Raw genomic sequence first — 12711 nt, forward strand, 5'->3', positions numbered from 1 at the left:
AAAAATGGTGATTAAAGGAAATTGTATCTACCGCTAAGATTTTCCCAAAATCAATCCCTAATGAATGCATAAACTTCAATGGATAACACAATATATGGATCCTTCTAGACTACGTGTGCCTTTCCCATTGCAGATTATTATGGTTTAAATGTGTGTCTTGTACTTGGGCTTCCCAGGTGGCTCAGTGGTAAAGAATCTGTGTGCAATGCAGAAGATGCAGGTTCAATCCCTGGGTCAGGAAGATCCCCTAGAGAAGGAACTGGCAACCCACTCCAGTATTCCTGCCTGGGAAATCCCATGGACAGAGGTCTTGCTGGTCTACAGTCCATGGGGTAACTAAAGTGTCGGACATGACTTAGCGACTAAACAACAAATATGTCTTATACACTAGGCTATAACTTCTTTGAAGTAAAAAACTACTCACTCGCGTAACATATTTATTAAGCTCCCTCTATTTTCCAGACAATCTGGTAAAATAATGAAAACTTCAAGGTTCTTGTCCTTAAGAATCATAAGGACCAAATGTCTTTTATCCTTAAATTTTCTGCACCTAGAAGAGTGATAGAAACACTCAAACAATTCTAATTCTTATTAAAATATATCACCTATTTTATTTTTTCTTCACAAGAGGATATCTGTCTCATTCATAGAGTAATAAAATTAATTTGAAGAAATGTTCATAAATTATACCAAAAAGTACTTCAGCAAATACCCAAGAAACAGCTAGAAAAAATTGAATACATCTAGTTAATATGGAAGTAAATTTGCCATTATGTGCTATAAACTTAGCACCTAGACAGCATCTATCACACTATAAAGTCTCAATAAGACTTTCTCACTGAAGTACAGAAGATGATGAAACGCAAATTTCACTATCCACTCTGTCTTCAAATTCCAGTTGACTTGGAGATTTAGGAAGTTCAAGTAGAAATACTGAGATTTAGGATAAGTCTTAGATATGTTGGCAAAAAGTTAAGGGTTGTTTCTGAAAGGACCTATGGAAAATCTGATTGAACTTATCTTGTCAACATTGTAATCACTAGATATTCAGATATAAATTAGTAAAAATTAAATACTATTAGAATTCAGTTTCTCAGTAACACTAGACATGTTTCAAGGGTTCATTAGAGATAAGCCACCACATTGGGTTACATAGATAGAGAACATTTCCACCACAGTAAGAAGTTCTAATACACTGTTGGTCTAGTCATAGGGCTGCAACTTGAGGTGAGAAAACAAATTAGATATTTGTCTGGGGCCTAAATTATGCATTTGGGTTAGGCTTAAATTAACTTATTATAAAAGTGGAATATGAAAAAGTTAGTTCTTTGAGGAAGACACAGTGTAACTACTCTGAACTGAAATCTTTAAGTGGCAGAAAACATTATGTTGATTTAGTTAGTTTAATCTAACATTACTAAAAATAAGTGAGGTAAATTTACAGTACTATTTTAGAAAGCTATGCTTAAGGGAATCTAGAAGAATTCAAGGAACCAATCCAACATGATAAAATATCTGTGGCTCACCCTTCTCCTAGCCATTCCTTAAGAATGGAACTGCATTTAATAAACCATTTAATCTAAACTCAATCTAGTACAGGCATCATTGTTTTACAGCCATTTGTAAGAGTTCACATGTATTTATATACATTTCACATTACCCATTTCTTAATAATTATTTTCTTTAGTGGTTTAATAGGGACCATATAGTTTGAAAAAGATCAACTTTAGTATTTATCAAAAATATTCTCCAAGCTAAAGGAGCATTCTCTATTGCACTTATAGTCATTTGTTTTTCTTATTTAAAATATGAGTTCTTTACTTCTCTAGGTAGCCCATTTAATATCTTAACACTAACTGTTTTATTTTTCTGTAATCCTAAAGTAGAAAATAATAACACAACTCTTCATCTAAAGTCTATAATCCTCCAGAGGAGAAGGTCATCTAGCCTTTGAGCCAACATTTCTGGTAATCTTTTAAAGCCACTCATGTTCATTCAGATTGTAAGCCGTGATGTTTCTTACATGTTTTTCTTACATGTATTGGAATACCAATCCTACCCATTGATTCATTCTTTATGTTGCTAAGGATACACAGGCAGAGTCTTATCCATCTTCCACAAGACAGCACTTCAATTCCTTTAAGGTAACTATCATGCCTCAATGCCCTTGAAGGCTTCTGTTTTCTCAAGCCTAAGTATCATCAGTTTCCTCATTCATTCCTTCCTGCCTAACTTTTCCTGCTGTTTGAATAGTCTTCTGTCAATAGAATGTATGGATCATTTTCTTCACCCCTGATGAGTTGCCAAAAGATTAAGTGCCAACTGTGAAGCATCTCCTATATTAGGCTTTACGTGGTTATAGAAAGCAAAGTCAACAACTTCAATCTCTTTTCTTGACAACCAAGAATATATCAGGGAAAATCTTAACTGCTCAGGTAACTGGTGAGCCTCTATTTTCTGCCTGTAGACACTTTAAGTTTTAATATTATTAAATGTTATAATTATTTTCAGAAAGTCCATTTATGAAGGGGACACCAGAAAATGTTAACAGTATTATGAAGCAGAAATGCATTTAATAATCATGGCCCTGGGTGTTGTAATAAGAAAGAAAATACACACTTACACACACACACACACACACACACACACACACACACACACACACTGCCGGCTGGAGTATATCGCATAGGAGCAAGAGACAAACCCATCAAGGAAAAGATTGGTAAGCTGTAATTCAGTAAGTGGTTCAGACAGGAAACAATCTGCCTGCAGTGTGGGAGATCTGGGTTCGACCCCTGGTTTGGGAGGACTCCCTGGAGAAGGGAATGGCTACCCACTCCAGTGTTCTTACCTGGAGAATTCCATGGATAGAGGAGCCTGGAGGACTACAGTTCATGGGGTTGCAAAGAGTCAATAGACAACTGAGCAACACTTTCACTTTCTCTTTTCAAGATAAATCACATCTTCACACACACACACAAAATTTCATGAAGGAATATAAAGGAAAAGCCATAATTTTGATAAAATTATTTTTAATACATATAAACTATTTAATACAAAGGATTAGCAGCCAGCAAGCATAAATAACTTATAGAAATCAAGTAAGAATAATTTTAAACAATCTGAGAAACAAGCAAAGGTTTTGAATTCATGGGGAAGAAATTCAAATGGCCGATAATAGATGCTCAATTTCACTAGTAAAAAGTAAATGTAATTAATAAAATTTACACCCACAAAACTTGCAACAAACATGTTAATATGAGTGAGTAAATAGTAACTCTCATTCATTGCTGGTATAAAACAAAATTGGTCTGCCAACTTTGAGAGTGATTTTATAATAACAATAAGTTTGTTTGAATAAGTGAAAATTATAAATATGAATAGTCATTGAGAATGAGAAACAATGTATATTATTGATGCAATTTGACTCTCCTATATTATTTTAAAAGATGGACTAAATCTACTTGTGTTAAATCAAGTCACTAAATTTCAAAAATAATGTTGACAAAATATGTATTTAAATATTGATGCAATCGTGTAAATTTTTAGCAAAACAAAGAAATCACTGAGCTTTCCTGAGGCCAGTGGTAAAGAACACACCTGCTAATGCAGGAGACATGGGTTCAGTTCCTGTGTCAGGAAGATCCTCTGGAAACGGAAGTGACAATCCACTCCAGCATTCTTGCTTGGGAAATCCCATGGATAAAGGAGCCGGTGGGCTATAGTCCACGGGGTCACAAAGAGTCAGATGTGACTGAATGACTAAACAACAATAAATCATTGAGGGAAGGATATATGTCAAAATAGGAAAAGGGGGGTTACTTCAGGGAGAAAAAAGTGATTAATGTCAGGACACTTATTCAAAGAGCACTTAATATGCTTAATATAGTTTAATATTATTAGAATTTCTACAATGAAAAAGTTTTCATACATTTCCTTTCAAACATTTATTTTCACAACCAAGTTAAAATAAAATTATATAAATATACAACAAAATCATATATATATATATATATACATATGGTATATGTGTATATCTGAAGCCTACACTTACTCAGAGAAACTGGATGACCATGAATAAGCTTATATAGCAAATGCTAAAAAATTACTTTCTGGCCATCATACTTAGATGATATTTTTATTTTTATTTTTCATTTATTTATTTATTTATTTTTAATTTTTTTTATTAGTTGGAGGCTAATTACTTCACAACATTTCAGTGGGTTTTGTCATACATTGACATGAATCAGCCATGGATTTACATGTATTCCCCATCCCAATCCCTCCTCCCACCTCCCTCTCCACCCGACTCCCCTGGGTCTTCCCAGTGCACCAGGCCCGAGCACTTGTCTCATGCATCCCACCTGGGCTGGTGATCTGTTTCACCATAGATAACATATATGCTGTTCTTTTGAAACATCCCACCCTCACCTTCTCCCACAGAGTTCAAAAGTCTGTTTTGTACTTCTGGGTCTCTTTTTCTGTTTTGCATATAGGGTTATCGTTACCATCTTTATAAATTCCATATATATGTGTTAGTATGCTGTAATGTTCTTTATCTTTCTGGCTTACTTCACTCTGTATAATGGGCTCCAGTTTCATCCATCTCATTAGAACTGATTCGAATGAATTCTTTTTAACGGCTGAGTAATATTCCATGGTGTATATGTACCACAGCTTCCTTATCCATTCATCTGCTGATGGGCATCTAGGTTGCTTCCACATCCTGGCTATTATAAACAGTGCTGCGATGAACATTGGGGTGTATGTGTCTCTTTCAGATCTGGTTTCCTCGGTGTGTATGCCCAGAAGTGGGATTGCTGGGTTATATGGCAGTTCTATTTCCAGTTTTTTAAGAAATATCCACACTGTTTTCCATAGTGGCTGTACTAGTTTGCATTCCCACCAACAGTGTAAGAGGGTTCACTTTTCTCCACACCCTCTCCAGCATTTATTGCTTGTAGACTTTTGGATAGCAGCCATCCTGACTGGCGTGTAATGGTACCTCATTGTGGTTTTGATTTGCATTTCTCTAATAATGAGTGATGCTGAGCATCTTTTCATGTGTTTGTTAGCCATCTGTATATCTTCTTTGGAGAAATGTCTGTTTAGTCCTTTTGCGCATTTTTTGATTGGGTCATTTATTTTCCTGGAATTGAGCTTCAGGAGTTGCTTGTATATTTTTGAGGTTAATCCTTTTTCTGTTTCTTCATTTGCTATTATTTTCTCCCAATCTGAGGGCTGTCTTTTCACCTTACTTATAGTTTCCTTTGTAGTGCAGAAGCTTTTTAAAATCCACATGACCACCTTCACAACCCCTAACATGTCACTTTAAAACTGTGACACTCACACCTAAAAATTGCATTGCAAGTTGCATCTACACAGCCTAAATTAAAAGTAAAGTTAGTACATTTTTTGTCTCCAATAAGTACTTTATGAAGCCTAAGATTCTTAACTTTTATTGCAACTTCATCCTATATTTATCCCATATTGTGCTTCAGTTCAGTTCAGTTCAGGCGCTCAGTCATGTCTGACCCATGGACTGCCACACGCCAGGCTTCCCTGTCCATCACCAACTCCCGAAGCCTACTCAAACTCATGGCCATGGTGTCAGTGATGCCATCCAGCCATCTCATCCTCTGTCATCCCCTTCTCCTCCCACCCTCAATCTTTCCCAGTATCAGGGTCTTTTCCAATGAGTTGGTTCTTCGGATCACATGGCCAAAGTATTGGAGCTTCAGCTTCAGCATCAGTCCTTCCATGAATATTCAGGACTGATTTCCTTTAGGATTGACAGGTTGGATCTCTTTGCTGTTCAAGGGATTCTCAAGAGTCTTCTCTAACACCACAGTTCAAAAGCATCAATTCTTTGGCATTTAGCCTTCTTTGCTTATATCCAATCAAACGACCTGTTCAGTTTTCATAGATGATATTTGTAAGCCATGGACAGAGTCTTTACTTCAGTCTTTAGATTCTCATCTGCTTAATATTCACCGAGTCCTCATATAACATAATGTGCAGCCACTTATTACACTAATCACTGTCTTTTGGTCTCCACAAATGAAGTAGATATCTGCAGGCTGACACAAATATCTGTTGTGTCATGCCACTGATCCATGCCATTCCAGGGAAGTTGAAGGAAAGGAGCAATGCTACCCTACCCAAGTTAAGGGAGATCAATATATTGAGAGGCGAGTATATAACATGAGCCATTCCATTGTTGTTTCCATTCTAGGCAGTAGATTCTCTCTCTCTCCTCCCTCTGTCTCTCTCTCTCTCTTTCAGCAATGTGGGATACAATATGAGTGTGAAGCCTGGAACTGCAGCCATTTTGCTATCATAAGGGAGGCACAGAGAGGAGAGCAGAGAATTAGATCAACTGAACTGGATCATCTTCCTGACTGGGCCCCAATTTCTATCCTTACATTCTTTATACAGGTAAATAATACACTCTTCAGCCAACCTATAAGAGGAAATAGAGTTCAGGACTGTGGTCAAATAATTACCTTGAAACTTGCACTTTTAAGTTAATGAAAAAGCTAATTCCTGTCATTATTTTAAAGAATGGTGATGAGTCCTCTTGAAGTATAAATTAAAATGTCTTATCTGGTAACAGAATTTGATTCAAGAAAGAGGAGTGTTACATTTAACAGGTCCAAAACGTGAAATGGCTCACAATTAGGAAGAAACAAGTGAACAGGTTGCATTAATAAGCTGACAATCTTTACTATTAATTATTTTTCTCAAATGGTAGCTTATTATTCCCTGATTAGCAAAGTATATGCCTCAAAACTACAAGATTAAGATATTTGGCAGGAAATTCTCAGCAGGCTAGATTGTGTTGACTACTCACAGCCTTAAGGAAGTGCTGCTAGAGAGAATGCTTCCACTAAAGCTGACCATTCCGAGATCAGAGGGGGAAGAAAAACCTGCTATTCTGGAAGAAGAATTTTTTTAAATATAATCCAACTTGACTGAGAAAAGGTTATGTGATCATTTATACATATTCAGGGTTTAGAAAGCCAGACATCTGTCCTTGAAGACTGGTAGCATCAGAGACAAGGGGAAGCAGACGTAGTAGAAATAAGACTGAGGTCCAGGAATAGCAAGGCTAGCTCCAAAGCACCTTTGTCAAGCTTCCTCTACCTTAAAAAGTGTCATGACTCCTTATTAAGGAGATATTGCTGGGTTCAACCTAGAGCAAAATGTAGCTTATGCTTAACTCCCCACCTACCCTTCATTTACATCAGCCAACAAGATGCACATCACATCAAAGAGACCCTAGACCAGGCAGTGTAACTACACCAAGGCTGACCATCGGCACACAAAAATTCCAAGGCAACGTCCCAGGCTCAAGGACTACGATAAGCTAGTGGCTCTGGTTTTCTTGTAATAAATGAAACCAAATAGACCAGAGACCAAGTACTTTTAAAGGAGTGCCCTATGCCAGGAAGCCCCAGTCTGACTTACCACCCTTTGTGACCACAGTTCAGAAGTCCACCTTAGTGTCTTAACTCACAGGAACAGGAAATGTGCTACAAAGGCAGCCCACAGCCAGATTGTCACCTGAGTTTCTGATTAATTAACTCCCTCTTCATTTCAGTTAAAAGACACATTTGTCCAAGTCATTTCTAATCCTCTTTCTATGACAAATATTTAAACCTTCCCTTCTTGTTACACTTGCCCCATGAATCTGTTTCTGAAAAGTCAATCAATTTCCATTACATAACTTTACATGAAAACTATGAAGTGGCTCACGGATTAGCAGCTCACATAACTCAAGCCAGCCTGACCTTTAATTCAGTAATATGTTTTGGGATATAGAACTTGAAGAATAGTGTATATTCAGCTCGAAGCAACAAAAGTGAGGGCAAATCATTCACAAGGTTATTAGATTAAAGATATGGATTATGAAATGATAGCATTCATTGTAATATTTATGAGAGGAAGTTGCATGTCTGTCCACAGATGTTTAGGCAGCTCTGAGGAGTCCTGTGTAAACTTTATCTGTGTTCTGACTCATGCATTTTTGTATTCTATAAGTCACATCTTTTGAATTCATTTCCTTTTTTAAATTTTATTCAATTATAGCTGATTTACAATGTTGGGCTAATTTCTACTGTACATCAAAGTGATTCAGTGATATATACATAATATATATACATACATACACACACACACATTTTTTTCATATTCTTTTCCATTATGGTTTACCACAGGATATTGAATATAGTTTCCTGTGCTAGAATCCTTCATTTCCGATAGCTCATAATTTGTGAGAATTCATACAGATGAAACATTTAACAAGTATAAAACACTATATGTAAAACTATTATTTTGGGAGATAAGCAAAAAGAGAACTCAAACCCCTTGAAAAAACATTTAACATCTGGTATGTAGACCAGAACCATGAATTAAAAAAAAAAACAAAACATGTTTTATTTAGGAATCAAAACCTGTCTCTGGAGAATCCTCCATAACAGTATAGTAAACTGACACTATACAACTAAACTTCATAGATTACCTTTGAATAAAAACTGGTGAGTATCAATGAAAAATGATTCTTTAAATTGTAGTGCATTGCAGCAAAGCAAGAACTTGGATACATCATGTAAGAGCAATGCAAAATCATAATAGGCTCACTAGCTGCAGAATGAAAGAAACTATTCTTATTTATCTTCAAGTGAAACAATTTTAAAACCTTCCTTTATTTATTTATTTAAAACCTTCCATTATTAAAATTTACTTGAGAGATAAGAGTAATATATGAAATTATTTGCTTTTTAAAAGGCATTGTAAGGGGATAGCATGGGATGGGGGAAATAAATTAGGAGTTTGGGATTCAAAGATACACACTACAAAATATCTATATATCTATCTATCTATCTATATATATATAAAACAAGGATCTCCTATAAGCATAGGGAAATGTATCTTGTAATAACCTATAATAGGAAAGAATTTAAAAAAGAATATTTATACATGCAAAAATGTGTGTAGCTGAATCATTTTGCTGTGTACTTAAAACTAACATAGTTTTGTAAATTAACTATACTTCATTAAAAATAACTACCAGTATAAATGAATGAATAAATAAATGGCATTGCATTGAACAGTAATGCCTTATGCCTAATTTTCTAAGTAGCTTCACTGGAAGACTCCAAAGTGAGAATTCTTTCCCATACACTGTGCAGAGCGTGATGACGAGTTACAACACAGGCATTCGCACGTACACACACACATATGCACACTGATACAAGGGAGATTCTGCATCTGAGACACATGATGATGTGGGAAAGAAGAAGCAAGCAAGCATCTCTGTTTAGAAGGGCTACACTTCTCAGAGAGTCTATGTATAGTCCTCTTTTCCTCTCATGATCCTGAATTTTGTATTTTTATTATTAAAGAGGAAAGAAGTTATATTGAGTTGTGTGGAACACAGGACCCAACTCTACCACAGGTATCAAGTGTCTGAGTGGCAAATGGATCTCAAGGTTGTAGGTTAGCATTTCATGTTTATAAGACTAAGAGTCTGTTAAACGACGTGCATTACAAGGACAACTAGCTTCTGTTTAAGTAAATAGAAAATTTATTAGCTTTCTGGCTGAAGTTTCTGGATTTATGAATACAGTGAATTTTGCAACAGATCATCCTTTGGAATGTTTGTAAGTCATTGATTTCTCAGAAAATATTTAATACTTTTTAGCATTACTTTTACAAATTTTCTGGCAAACTCTATTTGGAAAACTCAGAATGTTGAAGGTGAGAAATCATTTTCACTTCACAGAAAAGAAATCAGAGACCCTGAGCATGTATATTGTGACAGTTAATTTTATGTGTCAATTCAACTGGGCTGTGAGGTGTCCAGATATTTGGTCAAATATTATTCTGGGTGTTTCTGTAAGAGTAATTTTGGATGAGATGAATATTTAAATAGATACACTGAGTACAGCAGATTGGCCTCTGTGAGTGGGTCTCATCCAATCAACTGGAGGCCCGAATATAACCAAAATGATGACCTTCCTCAAAACAAGAGAATTCTTTCTGCCTGATGGCCTTCAAACTGGAACATCAACTTTTTCCTGCCTTTGGACTCAAGCTGAAGTATCAGTTCTTCCTATGTCTTCAGCTTGTTGTGCTTTGAACTGGATCTCCTGGGGCTCCAGCTTGCCAACTTGCCCTGTACAGGTTGGGACTGGCCAACCTCCATAATCGTGTGGGCCAATTCCTTGTACATTCTAGTGGTTCTGTTGCAGAACTCTAATACATATATTTCTATATGGTGAGAATTATAACATAAATCTATTACCAACTTCTGTTATATTCATATACATATATATATATATGTGTGTGTATGTGTGCTTACTAATTAATAATAGGAAAAACAGGGGAAATATTTCTATATTGTCTGTACCTGTATCAAATAGCTTCTATTCTGTTAATCCTGGAAACAGATAAATAATAAAATTACTAAACTCTCCATTATACCGCATACAGAATAGTAGCTGACCCTCTTTAGAAAGATTTTTGCCCAAATGAGAGTATCATTTTCAGATTTCTACCCCAATGCTCATGTATAATTTAGAGAATAGCTTGTGGAATCCATCCCATTTAACTTTTCAAACAGTCCTTAGAGTAACTTAGAAAAAAAAGAAGGATGTTTATTTATTTTTTGTTTGCATTTTGCTTTTGTTTTTGTTTGTTTCTGAGTATATGTAGGGAAAGCACTTGAAGGAAGAGAAAGAAGTTTATAATGAAATACAGACTGTGTGGAGAGCCAATTAGAAAAGGCTTTTCAATATCAAACTCACAATTGGCTTTATACAAATCGAGGAAGAAGAGTGTCTGGGAAAGACTACATTGCTAATGGCTAAGAAGCCACAAGAAAGCCTGATCAAAATGGGGCTTTCCTGTGAGCAAGGCACATTTTCTCATTCCAAGATGTCTGTAATAGAATCCGTTTCGTTTGCCAGACCAGCATGGCCTTTACAGACTACATGGATTTGATGGGCTGCCAGTCACATTATCTCGCAGGCTATAATAAGCTTCCAGAAATGCCTTAAGACCACTGAATGCCTATCACAAGGCTTTATATAGAGACTCTAGAGTAAAGAGGTTCTCTCTTCCTTTTGATTTGACAAACACTGAGTTTTGTAAACCTGGATCTATTAACCTGCACGCTCCTCATTCCTCATCTTGGTGACAGGAGAGAAAATGGCCAACACACAAAGAGGGTAACAACGGTCTGAAAGAGAACAACCCCCAATGGCATCGTTTAAGCCCTCAGAGTCTTTGGTGCCAACTCTATCCCCAGACTTCAAAGTCATCTGAAATAAGATCTTTTCTTCAAAACTAGTACAAGTTCAGGTTCTATTTGTGGCATATGAAAACTAATACAGCTCTCTTTTGGATTGAAAAGAAAAAACTGTCTGCAGATATATGTATTAGTGATATTCTTGAAAAAAATGTAATTGTAAGGAAAAATAATAGATGGTCATCATTTTGATGACAACACCTTCCAAGTGTGGAAGGAGTTCAGGTCCAAACATAAATGTCCATCATTCAACATATTCTTTAAATGTAAAGATTCATGAAATACCATTTGTATAATGTTTAATGATGAAAAGCAGTTCAATAATAATTGAGATCTGGGTTATTAGCATAACAATTATTTAACAATTTGACAAGGAAGCTTTCACAGAAAACAAGGAAATGAGAATACAATGTTTGTAACCTGATTGCTTTGAATTTTTTATTGCGGTAACTTTCAGTGAAAATTTCCAAACTAATATGACTGACTATCTTTCCTGACTTTCCTGACATAGGCCCTGAAATTGTATGATTGAGTGGAACATCTAGATAGTAACTTGAAACAAGAAAGTTACCTGGATGAAAACATATAAATCTTGTGTAACTCTAGGTTATTTACAAATCAATATTATATTTGTAACTCATCAAGCCAAATTCACCAGTTCCTCATCCATTTCACTATCCACAATTTGGAGCATGATTAAGTATTGATACTGCCATCAGTTGGGGAGGATGGCAAAGAATTCATGGAAGCTGAGGGGGAATTATTATTGGATATTCCTGTCTCTGACTAACAAAGGTGAAAGTAAGTGATGGCAATAAATGTGGGAGATATGATTAAAATGAAGCTGAAATTGTTGGTTTCTATATTTTCAATTATCTTTTCCTAAGCAGTCTTTTAAAAAATAGGCAATTGTTATATTAATTATTCCAAAGGTTAAAATGAATCATAAAACAGTTGTTTATCTCCAACTTCACCTTGTAGGTTTGACTAAGGAGAATGTTTTTAAAGGACAATAATGTGTCTATAAACACCTTAACAGAGCATTTTCTTTCAAATTATATTAGATAATTTATCAAAATAAAATTAATAATTCCTTTTAGCAACAGAGTGAAAGGATCTATAACAACCTTTAAAAATAATTGTATTCATGATGGATCCTAGTCAAAGCAAAGAATTACAAAATATTGATTCTCTGCAACAGCTCAGAATTTCATTATATGGGGGCAAATACAACTTATTTCAAATTAAACTAGAAATGTATCTCAAATATTCATATATTTTTAACTATCAATGCAAAGTATCCTTTTAATTAGTTGTTTAAATTATTCTCCTTTATTTTTCACTGGAATTTTCAATTTTTTATAAAAATTATTTATGGTAAAGAATAATTCTGTATA

The sequence above is a fragment of the Muntiacus reevesi genome, chromosome 3, assembly GCF_963930625.1.
Source record: "Muntiacus reevesi chromosome 3, mMunRee1.1, whole genome shotgun sequence".
Lineage (NCBI taxonomy): Eukaryota > Metazoa > Chordata > Mammalia > Artiodactyla > Cervidae > Muntiacus > Muntiacus reevesi.